Genomic DNA, 12686 nt, shown 5'->3' with positions numbered 1-12686 from the left:
TTACGCCGGGCGATCTTGAAACCCACAAATTATGGCGGCATTTCGCGACAAATATGGCTATACTGTGTATATTGTTCCGTGGATCACACAAAGGGAAGACTTGGAATTGAAAATGAAGGAATGAAGCGGATATACTTCGATTTAGCACTGTACTACATGATACAAAAACGTTTAAAATATTTTTAAATATGCTTACATAATAGGAACTATGCTATAATCAAATATTAGCTCTTTATTCTCATGAAATAATGAATGCTATCGATGGGACATGTCAAACTGATCCCATATTCTTAGATTTTCAGACGGTTTTCAATACCATTCGTCACAAACGGCTTGTTAGCAAATTACGTGCCTATGCACTATCATCTCAGTTATGCGACTGGATTCGTGACTTGCTGTTAGATAGGTGAGAATTTGTAGTAACTCATAGAAAGTAACTGACTAAAACAGAAGTGATATCTGGCGTACCCCAAGAAAGTGTCACAGGACCTCAAATGTTCCTAATCTATTTTGTTTAAGGGACACTCTGAGCAGCCATCTTAGACTGTTCGCTGATGATGCCGTCTTTTACCGGCTAGTAGAGACACCAGAAGATCTGTGCTAATTGCAAAATGATTTAGACAGGAGATCTGTATGTAAGAAAGTGTTGTAGGCGCCCCGGTGGTCCCGGTCGCCTACGGTGGACTGGAGGCTGAGCAGTGACCTCTCCAGTTGTCAGGATGCTAGGAAATGACTGTGGACGCGTCATAAACGCCAAAGAAACATTATTAATTCATAACAGCTTTATTGCTGCCGAGTACAACGTGGCTTGGTGATATCAACGACCTTCCCGAGTCCTCGCTGACTCGTAGCGGTGACACCAGCTCCGGTCCGCACAGTCTTGCCAGCGCAGCGCTGCGTGCTGTGACATAGCGAAGGAATGTCCTTACTTGTACTTCGGCCGCGCGTGGCTGGTGGCGCCCGGCTGGCCAGCCGTCTCGGATGCAGACAGCAAGCCGCTACACGTAGCGGCTCCTCCGCGGTGGACGGGCGGAACGGGCTGCAGTCCCCCAGCGTCGTCGGCTCACCCGGTTGTGACGGCGCGTGCACAGGGCCTAGGCCCCGCACGATCTCGACGACGGCTCACTGATGTGGTCAGCTTTGACGGCGAGCGAGTCTGCCGTGATGTCTGCTAATCCTGGGTTGATGATTAACAGCGGCAGCAGAGAGGACCAGAGCTGGTACTGTCCCCTCACGTCTGCTACTGGGTGGGCCGCCCTTTCTGAAACATCTCCTTAATAAAGATTAACATGTCGATCACCGAGCCGAGCGCTACGCAGCGACCCAGTACACATCTAACTGCAAGTGTAACTGCGACTGCCTTGTTGCTATCAAAGCTGGGGTATTTAAAGGAAGCACGAGCGACGTCCTGACGTCATGCTCGTTTGTAATGAACGCATTCGTTCCACTTATACTGCTGATTCATCTGTTGTACTCGACCCTTAGGTGTTCTTGCGACACAGTTACGTGTTGTTACGGCAGACTTACGCGAAGTTGTGAAATGCAGTACAGCTGACGCTATACCTCTGTCTTGCACTCTACGAAAGTCTCCGTCTAACACAAACCCGCGTGCTAAGCAATTCTCTCTCGCCTGTTGTGTGTAACCAGGCCATTGCTCCTGCGTGACGACACATTCCGATACATGCGCAATCCTCTTACATCTTGGCTTGCCTACTGCCTCTGGCTCTCGGCATAGGCATCGAAACTTTGACAATATTCCATGTTTCCAACTCTTCACTATTCCGTAACACTACAGTGGAACACCTACAGATGTCCTTACGATGTTATTTATTATACAGCTACCAGTTTCGGTGCTTCAGTGCAATATCTTCAGTCTTAACTGACGCTGTGGCGGTTAACCGCAATCGTATACACGATTCATCAGTAGCCAACAACTACAAACTGGTTTTCTCAGACTACCTGCAACAACAATGTTGTCTCTCCAACCAGCAGGTATCAAATGAATCAACTCAGTTGACAGCAGATTATCTGCAACAACGATGTTGTGTCTTCAGCACTCAGCCATCAACTGACTCAGCTCAGTCGAGTCAGTTGACAGTTGATGGTTGGAGACACAACATCGTTGTTGCAGGTAGTCTGCGAAAACCAGTTCGTGGATGTTGGCCACTGATGAATCATATATACGACTGGTGTTAACCCCCTCAGCGTCAGACCTGAAGATATTACACTGAAACATCGAAACTGGTAGCCATGTAATAAATAACATCGTAAGGAAGCTGTAGATGTTAGATTTTATGACACAACTGAAAAGCGCAAGTTCCTCAAAAGTCCAATCAGGAGGATGGACATACAAAAACTAGATATGTGTATGGTGCGAAAAGTGGCAGTTGACCGTAAATAAAGAAAAGTATGTGGTCACCCGGTTAAGTACTAAAAGATCTGTTTCATTTGCGATAAAAGATAAATGACATAAATATTAGGCTGTCAATTCAACTAAATAGCTAGGGGTTACAAATTTGAACAACTTAAATGCAAACGATCGTGCAGGTATCCTTGTGGGAAACCTACCCAAACTCTGCCTTTCATTTCAGAACACTTGGAAAATACAACTAATCGACTTTAAATACAGGTTAAACTTGCTTGTGTGTCCTGTACTAGAGTATTTCTGTGGGTTATGGGATCCCCGCGAGATGGGCTTGACGGAGGACTTCGGAAAAGTTCAACGAAGGGCAGCTCGTTCTCTATTGTCGCGAGGGGAGAGGTTGTAATAGATGAAATGCAGGAGCTGAGGTGGCAGATATAAAGAAAAGGCGTTTTTCATTACGACGCGGTCTTCTCATGAAATTCTCTCACACAAGGCCGAAAATATTTCGTTCACGCCCATCTACATAGGGAGAACTGACTTGTTAAATATGAGAAACCAGAGCTAACACGGAAATATTACTGTTCTCCCGTGCTCTATACATAGTAGAACGGTAGAGAAGTAGCGTGAAAGTGGTTTGATAAACCCCCTCCAAGGCATTTAAGTTTCAATTGCAGAGTACTCGTGTATATGTAGATGCAGATGAAGTTGATGACATTGTACTAATTACCTCCAGTACAGATAGACTTCAGTTACGAATGGATCGTATTAGTACAAATTCGAGAGTAGACCCAAAAATGTATAGTAATAGGTTTAGAATGATATACAATCAACATATCGAAGCATTTTACTATTTTATATTGAAATCATACAACAGATTGATGATTTTTTATTTACAGCTGTTGAAGACAACGACCGGAAGGACAATAAAAGAAATATATACATACACATATACATATCGACGATCACGGACCCTGAATATCATACTCAGATCTCACAATGTTCTTGTATAAATTGGAATCTTGTGCATTTTTGATCCAGTATTCACTGAAATACATACATATTAAATGTGGGCTGAGGTGTTTTGGCAAACAAAATACAATTGTGGAACGGAAAGTCAGATGTGTGTGAGTCGTAACAAATAATTAACAGTTAGAGTCACAGCAGTGAGGAAGGAGAATGATGATTTACGTATGAAATCCCATACACTATGGAGCGCAAACTCAAGTCGTAGAACGACGGGAAAAGTAAATCGTCCGCTCTCATTTCAAAGAAATAGCCCTGGTATTTGCCTTAAGTGATTTAGAGAAACTATGGAAAACCTGAATCTCGCTGATCGGATGTCGATTTAAAACCTTCATTCTCCAGCACGCGAGTCCTGCTGGTTACCACTGCGCCATCGCTCTCTGTTGTGTGGCACCCACGAAAATAGTTCTTCAGAACCTATCATTGGTCAACGAATCACGGATCATGGAGACATGCAAGCTGGAACTGCTGAAAGGATTAGAAAAATAAACAAATTATTCAGGAAATAAACTGGAGCGAAATAAATAATCATGAATGTAATGGAAATTACATATATGAGAAGTGTAGCCAGGACAGTAGATGAACCAAGTTAAGTTCTTTGCTGTATTTCGGAACGTGAGAAAAGTCGCAGTGGACGGAAACTGCAAGACACTAGAAATCAAGCAGAAGACAGTTTTCCATAGGAAAAATCTACAAAGGGTTTTTACCCAGCAATGGTTCACAAACGGCGGATGACTATCACTTATAACGATGACCTTTATGAAGATACGTACCATTTGGGTAGCAAGAGTTTTTAAACAAAAACAATCTTTCGTTCTCTCTCAAACGACATATTAAATAAGTCTGGCGTGTTGTTCATTTCATGTACACGCCAGAGAAACAAATATGTGATAGTTTCTGAAATTATCTGAGATATTTACAAATATTAAAAGTGAGCCATGTTAATAACAGGAAACTGAAATTAAGTTTTATCCGAGTAACTAAGGTTTGATTTTATTTCGTCTTCGTTTATTGTGTGCTACGTAGCAGCTATTGAAATTGTACTCTAGATAACCCCAATAATGCGAGGCAAATTCCGCGATATACAGCCACTGCAAAGACACTATTCAAGGAACAGACTACTGCATAATATGTGTAAAACAAAGCGTAGGACTATAGATAGGGAGAAGTTGAATGAAATTCGGTTGACTTTCAAGAGAAAAATACAAGATGCCTTCGATCACTACCGTAATAAAATATTGTCAAGTGATATTTCACAAAACCCAAAGAAATTTTCTACACCTACATCGATACTCTGCAAATAACATTTAAGTGCCTGGCAGAGGGTTCATCTCACCACCTTCACAATTTTCTATTGTTCCAATCTCGTTTAGCGCGCGGAAAGATATGCCTTACCGTACGAGGTCTGATTTCCCTTATTTTATCGTGGTGATCGTTCCTCCCTGTGTAGGTCGGGGTCAACAAAATATTTTCGCATTCGCAGGAGAAATTTGGTGATTGAAATTTCGTGAGAAGATTCCGTCGCAACGAAAAACGCCTTTCCTTTAGTCATGTCCAGCCCGAATCCTGTATCATTTCTGTGACACTCTCTCCCATATTTCGCAATAACACATAATGTGCTGCTTTTCTTCGAATTGTTTCGATGTACTCCGTCAGTCCTATCTGGTAAGGATCCCACACCGCGCAGTATTCTTCTAAAAGAGGACGGACAAGCGTAGTGTAGGCAGTCTCCTTAGTAGATCTGCTATATTTTCTAAGTGTCCTGCCAATAAAACGCAGTCTTTGGTTAGCCTTCTCCACAACATTTTCTATGTATTGCTTCCAATTGAAGTTGTTCGTAATTGCAATACCTAGGTATTCAGTTGAATTTACGGCTTTTAGATGAGACTGATTTATCGTGTAACCGAAGTTTAACGGATTCCTTTTAGCACTCATGCAGAGGACTTCACACTTTCGTTATTTAGGGTCAAGTTTCACTTTCAACAGCATTCATATATCTTTTGTAAATCGTTTTGCAGTTTTTTTTATCGTCTGATGACTTGATTAGTCGAAAAACGACAGCGTCATCTGCAAACAATCGGAGATGGCTGCTCAGATTGTCTGCCAAATCGTTTATACAACACTACCTTGAGGAATGCCAGAAATCACTTCTGCTTTACTCGATGACTTTCCGTCAATTACTACGAACTGTGATCTCTCTGACAGGAAATCACCACAGCCCACTCGTCACGTATAGGCCGCCTAAGGCATATTGCGTTCTCTGAATGTTATACAATAATTCAAAGAAAATCACATTAATAGTTTTTATTACAAATAAGAAGACTGACAACACTTAACTCGTATGTACAACAAGTGGTCTCAAGCAATGAGCGACATGCAGATAAGTGTACTTTGCTATATACAATGTTCATGCAAGCCATTGATAACGATCACACGTCACACTCTCTGTTAGGCCGTGCTAATTCTGTCCAAATACGGAACGGCCCAGGCTGGCAGGAGCAGCACTTATATTCTCTTGTTGTAGACGCTGCTCCCGTCGTGGTGTGGTCCTAATGAGAGCACCATTGGCCGGCGTCTTCTCACCGCCTTCTCTTCGCTTGCTTTCTTCATCTCCGTTCTGGCGCTTGTGTTAACGCCATTACATTGCTCCTCCCCCCCCCCCCCCCCCCCAAAGCGACTGACCGTCGTCGTGTAGGGAGTCCGACAACAGCGGGAGAGGCAGGAGTGTGGCTACATCGCCTGGCCGGAAGCTGTGGCTGCAGGCGACGTCAAGCTTCCAGCCGTACTCCGCCATCCTGCCTGCACTTGGCGGAAACGTCCCCCGGAAAACGACCAAAAGAGTACGCGTCCACCTCCTTCTGCCATGAACCAGATGAAGAAGGCGGCGATTGCTGCGGTGTGGGGTGTCCAGTTTCATCGGTAACAGGAGAGGAAGTGGAGGAGGCGAATACTCCATCTCCATGGTGTTGTCCTGTGGTGCCATGATAACACCCTCTGGCGGCTGCTATGGCCGCCTTGTCCTCTGAATTCGTGATTCTGGGGGAAGAGAGACTGACAGATCATTGTGTAAATGACAGAAATTGATTTTGATGGCGGCCCTGCACGCCATCTGGACCTGAAAGAAGATATATATATGCGAGCGCCAAGTCAATGGAAGATATCGTCTCGCGCTAAAAGCCCTGTAAAAGTCATAATAATGTCGCGCGAATAGATACTTGTGGCCATCCTTCGGCGCCGGATGCTGAAGAGGGTGGAGCAGGTGGTGCAGTGTCCGATGGCGGCGGCCGTCAAGTAATTCCGCCGGCGATGCCCCACCCCTTGGGTGTGAAAGATACTAGGCGAGAACCAGTTCCAATGCGTGATCCCTGGTGTGTGTGGAGCGTAGTTTCGCCATCTGCTGCTTGAAGGTTCTGGCAAATCGTTCTGCTTCGCCCTTTGACTGTGGATAAAACGGTGCACTGGTTACGTGCTGTATGCCACTGCGTTCACAGAATGTTTCAAATTCCTTTGAAATGAACTGAGGTCGTAGACTGACACTATGACTTCAGGTAAACCTTCTAGGCAAAAAGTCGATGACAACACCTGAATAGTGCTACGTAACGTTGTCGAGTTCATTGGCAAAGCAAAAGGGAACTTGCTATACGAATCAATCACAATCAACCAGCAAGTGTTCCGAAAAGGTCCCGCAAAGTCTCTGTGCACCCGTTGCCATGGCGATTGCGACTTAGTCCAAGCTTTGAAGTTTTGTGGCGGAGCGGACTTATTTTCCGCACATGCGCGACACTGACGTTATGTGTTCTATTTGGGTGTCCATACCATGCCAAGTGCAGTGTCGGCGCGCTAACTGTTTCGTACCAACCATGCCCCAGTGAACTTGGTGAAGTAACTGCAACACTACCTTTTGCAAAGCTTTAGAGATCAACACAGGTGATTCTCCACTATCATTCTGAACAAAAATCACAGCTTTCTGTACAGCGAGGCTATGCAGACGGGCAAAGTATTGGCGCACTACAGAGTTCTTTATGCAATGCAAGGAACGACGCCAAGATGTGCAAATGTATGTTAGAAAATGTTTAAATGTGGACCACCTTCCATGGCCTTTGCAATTTTCGTATAGTTCAGGGGAAAAGATTGTAGCAATTCAGAATCTTAAGAATCGCTGTGACAAAAAGACGAAGCAGAAGCATCAAAATTGTAAGGTGTCAGGCAAATCCAACACCTTCCATGAAAACCCTGACATGATAAGCAAATCCGGTAGTATGTCACATAGCTCCGAATAAATCGTGACATTAAATTAACCAAAGTTGCACAGGATAGAGTAGCATGGAGAGCTGCATCAAACCAGTCTCAGGACTGAAGACCACAACAACAACAACAATACGAGTAACGAGTGACCAAATGGAATACCACAGACTAACACAAGAATGCCTAAATGCATGTCATACCTTCCCACCGTGAGACAGACGCAGTTCCGAGGGGAGAAACGAGAACAGAAGCCGAGAGCAGAACCGTGTTAAGCTGGAAGGCCCTACGATAAGGGACGGACACCCACGTTGCCAGCTAACCGCTAGGACCCCCCCCCCCCCTCCCAGCCAATGTTAAAAGCTAGAGCCCTACAGGAGAACAGTATAGATCTAACGATAACACAAAAAGGGCTACCCCAGCTGCAAGTTTTAGCGTGAGACTTTCTCGCGTCTCTGTTACGTCAGGACCACCCAGCAGCCCATGTTAAAAGATAGAGCCCTCCAGAAGAACAGTATAGATCTTACGATAACACTAAAAGGACCAGACCAGCTGCAAGTTTTAGCGTGAGACTTTTGCACGTCTCTGTTACGTTGCAAACTTTAAAAACATTGCCCCACCACAAAAAGTATAACGTTTCTCATTGGATAGACAGAATTTTTGTAGGCGGAGCTTAAGGTTAACATTGAGACCCTGATTGGTCAGATGAAAACTCAGCCAGATAGTTTTTTTAAACCAACTTCGGTAAATTGTAGTAAGGAGAAGTTAGGAGAGAGTTGCTTCCGAGACGGCGAGGTGAGCGGAGCTGCGCCGGCCGCCGCCCCCTGACGAACACCGACAAGGTAATGAACGCACGCGGTGCCGCATAACAGCGCATAAAGCTTCACTCACAACTGCAGAAGTCTCATCTGTTACACCCCCTTTTTGCGTAATACTAGTGTCGATCGTCAATTAAAGCTCATGGTGTTCACATTTGCCACTTGAAGTAAAAATCTGAAACACGATGATTTTTCTGTTATATAGTTATTGAGAAGCCACATCAGCCACTGTAATTTACGACAAGTAGATAAGTAATTAAAGATAATTGAGGGTCAATGTAGACCATTTTGATAGTTTTCTCTTTTGTGAAACTTAATTTGAACCTAGATTATAGATGTGATGTGGCATACGTCATCCTTCGATCCATTGTAGAACTTGGAAACCCATTCAGGGATTATTCGTACACATTTTTGTTGAACGCAGTTGGTTTTTACCATCCTGTATTAAAACATTTCCTTTTACCAATAGTGCAATTTATAAACAATGTTTTGTGAGTAGAATAAAATTTCCAATGGTAAACTTAACTGCTTCTTCGACATTATTTTACCAGCTAACTAAAAATAGGAAAGCCTTGAACCCCTTCCACTAAATTTAGTTAGTATTAAGATTCTTTTACATGGAGTGTAGTGGAGCTGACGCTGAAATCATTAAGTATTTGGTTATATCATCGCTAGTCTCACTGAACTCTTCTGAACTCTACATGTCATGTGTGGTCTGGCGTCTCCTTACCAGCAACAGGTCCCAGGTTCAAACTAGTCAATTCCCTAAAAAACACGCTCAGAGCGTCGTTGCGCGAAAGTGGTAGGGAGACACGATATAGAACAAACAGACACCACGCAGAATGTTAGAAAATCTGTATCAGGACCCATCGGAAGACGTGAAAGTTGCGTCCGCATTACTTTCAGTGAGAACGCTCGGGCCGGCCGGAGTGGCCGTGCGGTTCTAGGCGCTACAGTGTGGAGCCGAGCGACCGCTACGGTCGCAGGCTCGAATCCTGCCTCGGGCATGGATGTGTGTGATGTCCTTAAGTTAGTTAGGTTTGCTTACAAGGGAACCTCCCCATCGCACCCCCCTCAGATTTGGTTATAAGTTGGCACAGTGGATAGGCCTTGATAAACTGAACACAGATCAATTGAGAAAACAGGAAGAAGTTGCGTGGAACTGTGAAAAAATAAGCAAAATATACAAACTGAGTAGTCCATGGGCCACATATGCAACATCATGGACAATGTGAGCTCAGGAGCGCTGTTGTCTCGTGGTAGCGTGAGCAGCTGCAGAACGACAGGTCCTTGGTTCAAGTGTTCCCTCCAGTGAGAATTTTACTTTCTTTATTTTTACATCGTTATTATCTGTCCGTTCGTTCATTGACGTCTCTGTTCACTGTAATAAGTTTAGTGTCTGTGTCTTGCGACCGCATCGCAAAACCGTGCGATTAGTAGACGAAAGGACGTGCCTCTCCAATGGGAACCGAAAACATTTGATCGCAAGGTCATAGGTCAACCGATTCCTCCACAGGAAAACACATCTGATATATTCCATACGACACTGGTAACGGCATGTGCGTCACATGACAGGAATATGTTGTCGACCCACCTAACTTGTACACTTGGCGAATGGGTAAAAAGATTCTTTTACCTTGCCCGATTTAGGTTTTCTTGTGGATGTGATAATCACTCACAAAAAAGTGATGAAAACACAATAGTTTGTCACATAAACTGAAAATAAAAAAATTTAATTTTTCACTCGGTGGAGGATTTGAACCAAGAACCTCTCGTTCCGCAGCTGCTCACGTTACCACGAGACCACGGCGCTCCTGTGTTCTTAGAGTCCTTGATGTCACTTATCTTCCCATGAACTACTCAGTTTGTATATTTTGCTTATTTTTTCACAGTTCCACACAACTTCTTCCTGTTTTCTCAATTGATCTGTGTTCAGTTTTTCAAGGCCTATCCACTGTGCCAACTTATAACTAAATCTGAGGGGGGTGCGATGGGGAGGTTCCCTTGTTAGTTCTAAGTTCTAGGTGACTGATGACCTCAGAAGTTAGTCGCATAGTGCTCAGAGCCATGTGAACCATTTGAGAACGCTCAACGTCACGCCCGAACCGTTCGCCATTGCCTAAATGCGTCAACAACAGATCAATTCGCAACCACGTTCTATTCCTTGTCCGTCATTCTTTCTTGATGCGTTCGGATCAAGAATCACGGGTTTCTCACTTTTATTTCGTATTTCATCACACATGATAACCACACACACACACACACACACAAACAAACACACACACTGATAAACACACACTTCCAAAATGGTTCAAATGCCTCTGAGCACTATGGGACTTAACAGCTGTGATCATCAGTCCCCTAGAACTTAGAACTACTTAAACCTAACTAACCCAAGGACATCACACACATCCATGCCCGAAGCAGGTTTCGAACCTGCGACCGTAGCGGTCACGTTGTTCCAGACTGTAGCGCCTAGAATCGCACGGCCACTCCGGCCGGCACACAGTTCCAAGAAAGCTAACGAATACACACGTTTGATACAAATTTCTAACCAAATAATAGTAGATACTTCCGTACAAGACGCGATTCAGTGTCATATGTATAATCGTAATCACAGAGATCGGGTTACACTAGAAAAGCTTGCATGGGGGCTTAGTTAATATATAATAAAAATAATTTTAATTTTTTGTTTTAGTAGCTGTTTGTCCGATTACGAAGTCTCGTAAACGGTTGGCCCTGACTAGTATTATTACGCTATCTGACTGCATAGAACAATAACAAAGAATGAAATGGAAATTTTCATTAACACAATTAATTAATTAAGTCCCCAGCAACTATAAAACCTACGAAACCAAAGCACAAGTATAACTGTTCTCTGTGTGGAAGTATGACTCAACGTACGCATCTGGCACGGTTCTTCTTCAACAACACAAGAAATTTTAAATATCATTTATACTGAATTAATTAAAGGAAATAGAAATACCATAATTACTAAAGAAAACCAGAATTACACTCTAATACAAGAACACAAGCCAGATGCTTTGTTGACTGAACCTGTAATGACGCATTATTTAGGACATTGAAATAATGAGAAAGAAAAGAAAAGTAGTTTGTTACCTTAATTTATATTGATGAAAAGCACTCTAGACATTACAATCTCTCCACACCGACACGCCACTATCACATCTCAACAAGAACTTTTCAGTATCACATCTCAGCAAGCACTCCCTACTAGCACATCTCAACACGAACTGACTACTACGAGTCCTCGACAAGCACTGCCCACTACGACATCTCAATAATCACTGCCAGTGGAGGCGGCGGAACAATGCTCTCTAGCGATCTCTGGCGCTGTGGCTCAGTGTAGCCACCTTTCATATGCCCTTCCTCCATGGCTAGAATTTGATGGTATTTTTGCCAGCATTGGTGGTGAAAATACCACCAAATTCGTCAAAAAAATACAGACAAAAATAAAAGATAATATTAATACGTAAGTATCATATAACTAGATAAAATTTTGGCTTTGCACTGACCTTTCAATAACCTATTATATAGAATACAGTAAGCAATACAAATTCTTTCATACATGTGACTTTACATAATAGTTTACACAAGTATTATGTGGTTAAACAATTCAATCAATAGCGTCAGCAATGACGAATATGTGCAGGTAAGAGTCTCATAAATTTTCACAAACAGTAATACACAAAAAATCAGTTTATACAAATATTCACATAAACGCTTTCCATAGCCCAAGAAACAAGTAGTTGACAGTTTCAGCAGTAGCACCCAGCAATGGTCAACAGGTGCAAATACCAACAAGTGACATTTTTTCAGTGGAAACAGTCCATCAGTGGCACCCAGTAACGTTGAGTAGGTGCAGACACCAACAAGTAACACCATTTCAGTATAAGCAGTTCCATTAGTGGCACCAGCAATGTTGAGCAGGTGCACACAGCAACAGGTGACATCTTTTCAGTAGAAGCAGTCCATCAGTGGCACCCAGCAATGTTGAGCAGGTGCAGACATCAACAAGTAACACCATTTCAGTATAAGCAGTTCCATTAGTGGCACCAGCAATGTTGAGCAGGTGCAGACACCAACAAGTGACATCATTTCAGTAGAAGCAGTCCATCAGTGGCACCCAGCAATGTTGAGCAGGTGCCGACACCAACAAGTGATAACATTTCGGTAGAAGCAGTCCATCAGTGGCACCCAGTAATGTTGAATAGGTG

Source organism: Schistocerca nitens, chromosome 1 (assembly GCF_023898315.1).
Source record: "Schistocerca nitens isolate TAMUIC-IGC-003100 chromosome 1, iqSchNite1.1, whole genome shotgun sequence".
Taxonomy (NCBI): Eukaryota; Metazoa; Arthropoda; class Insecta; order Orthoptera; family Acrididae; genus Schistocerca; species Schistocerca nitens.
This window is presented reverse-complemented; position numbering follows the sequence as displayed.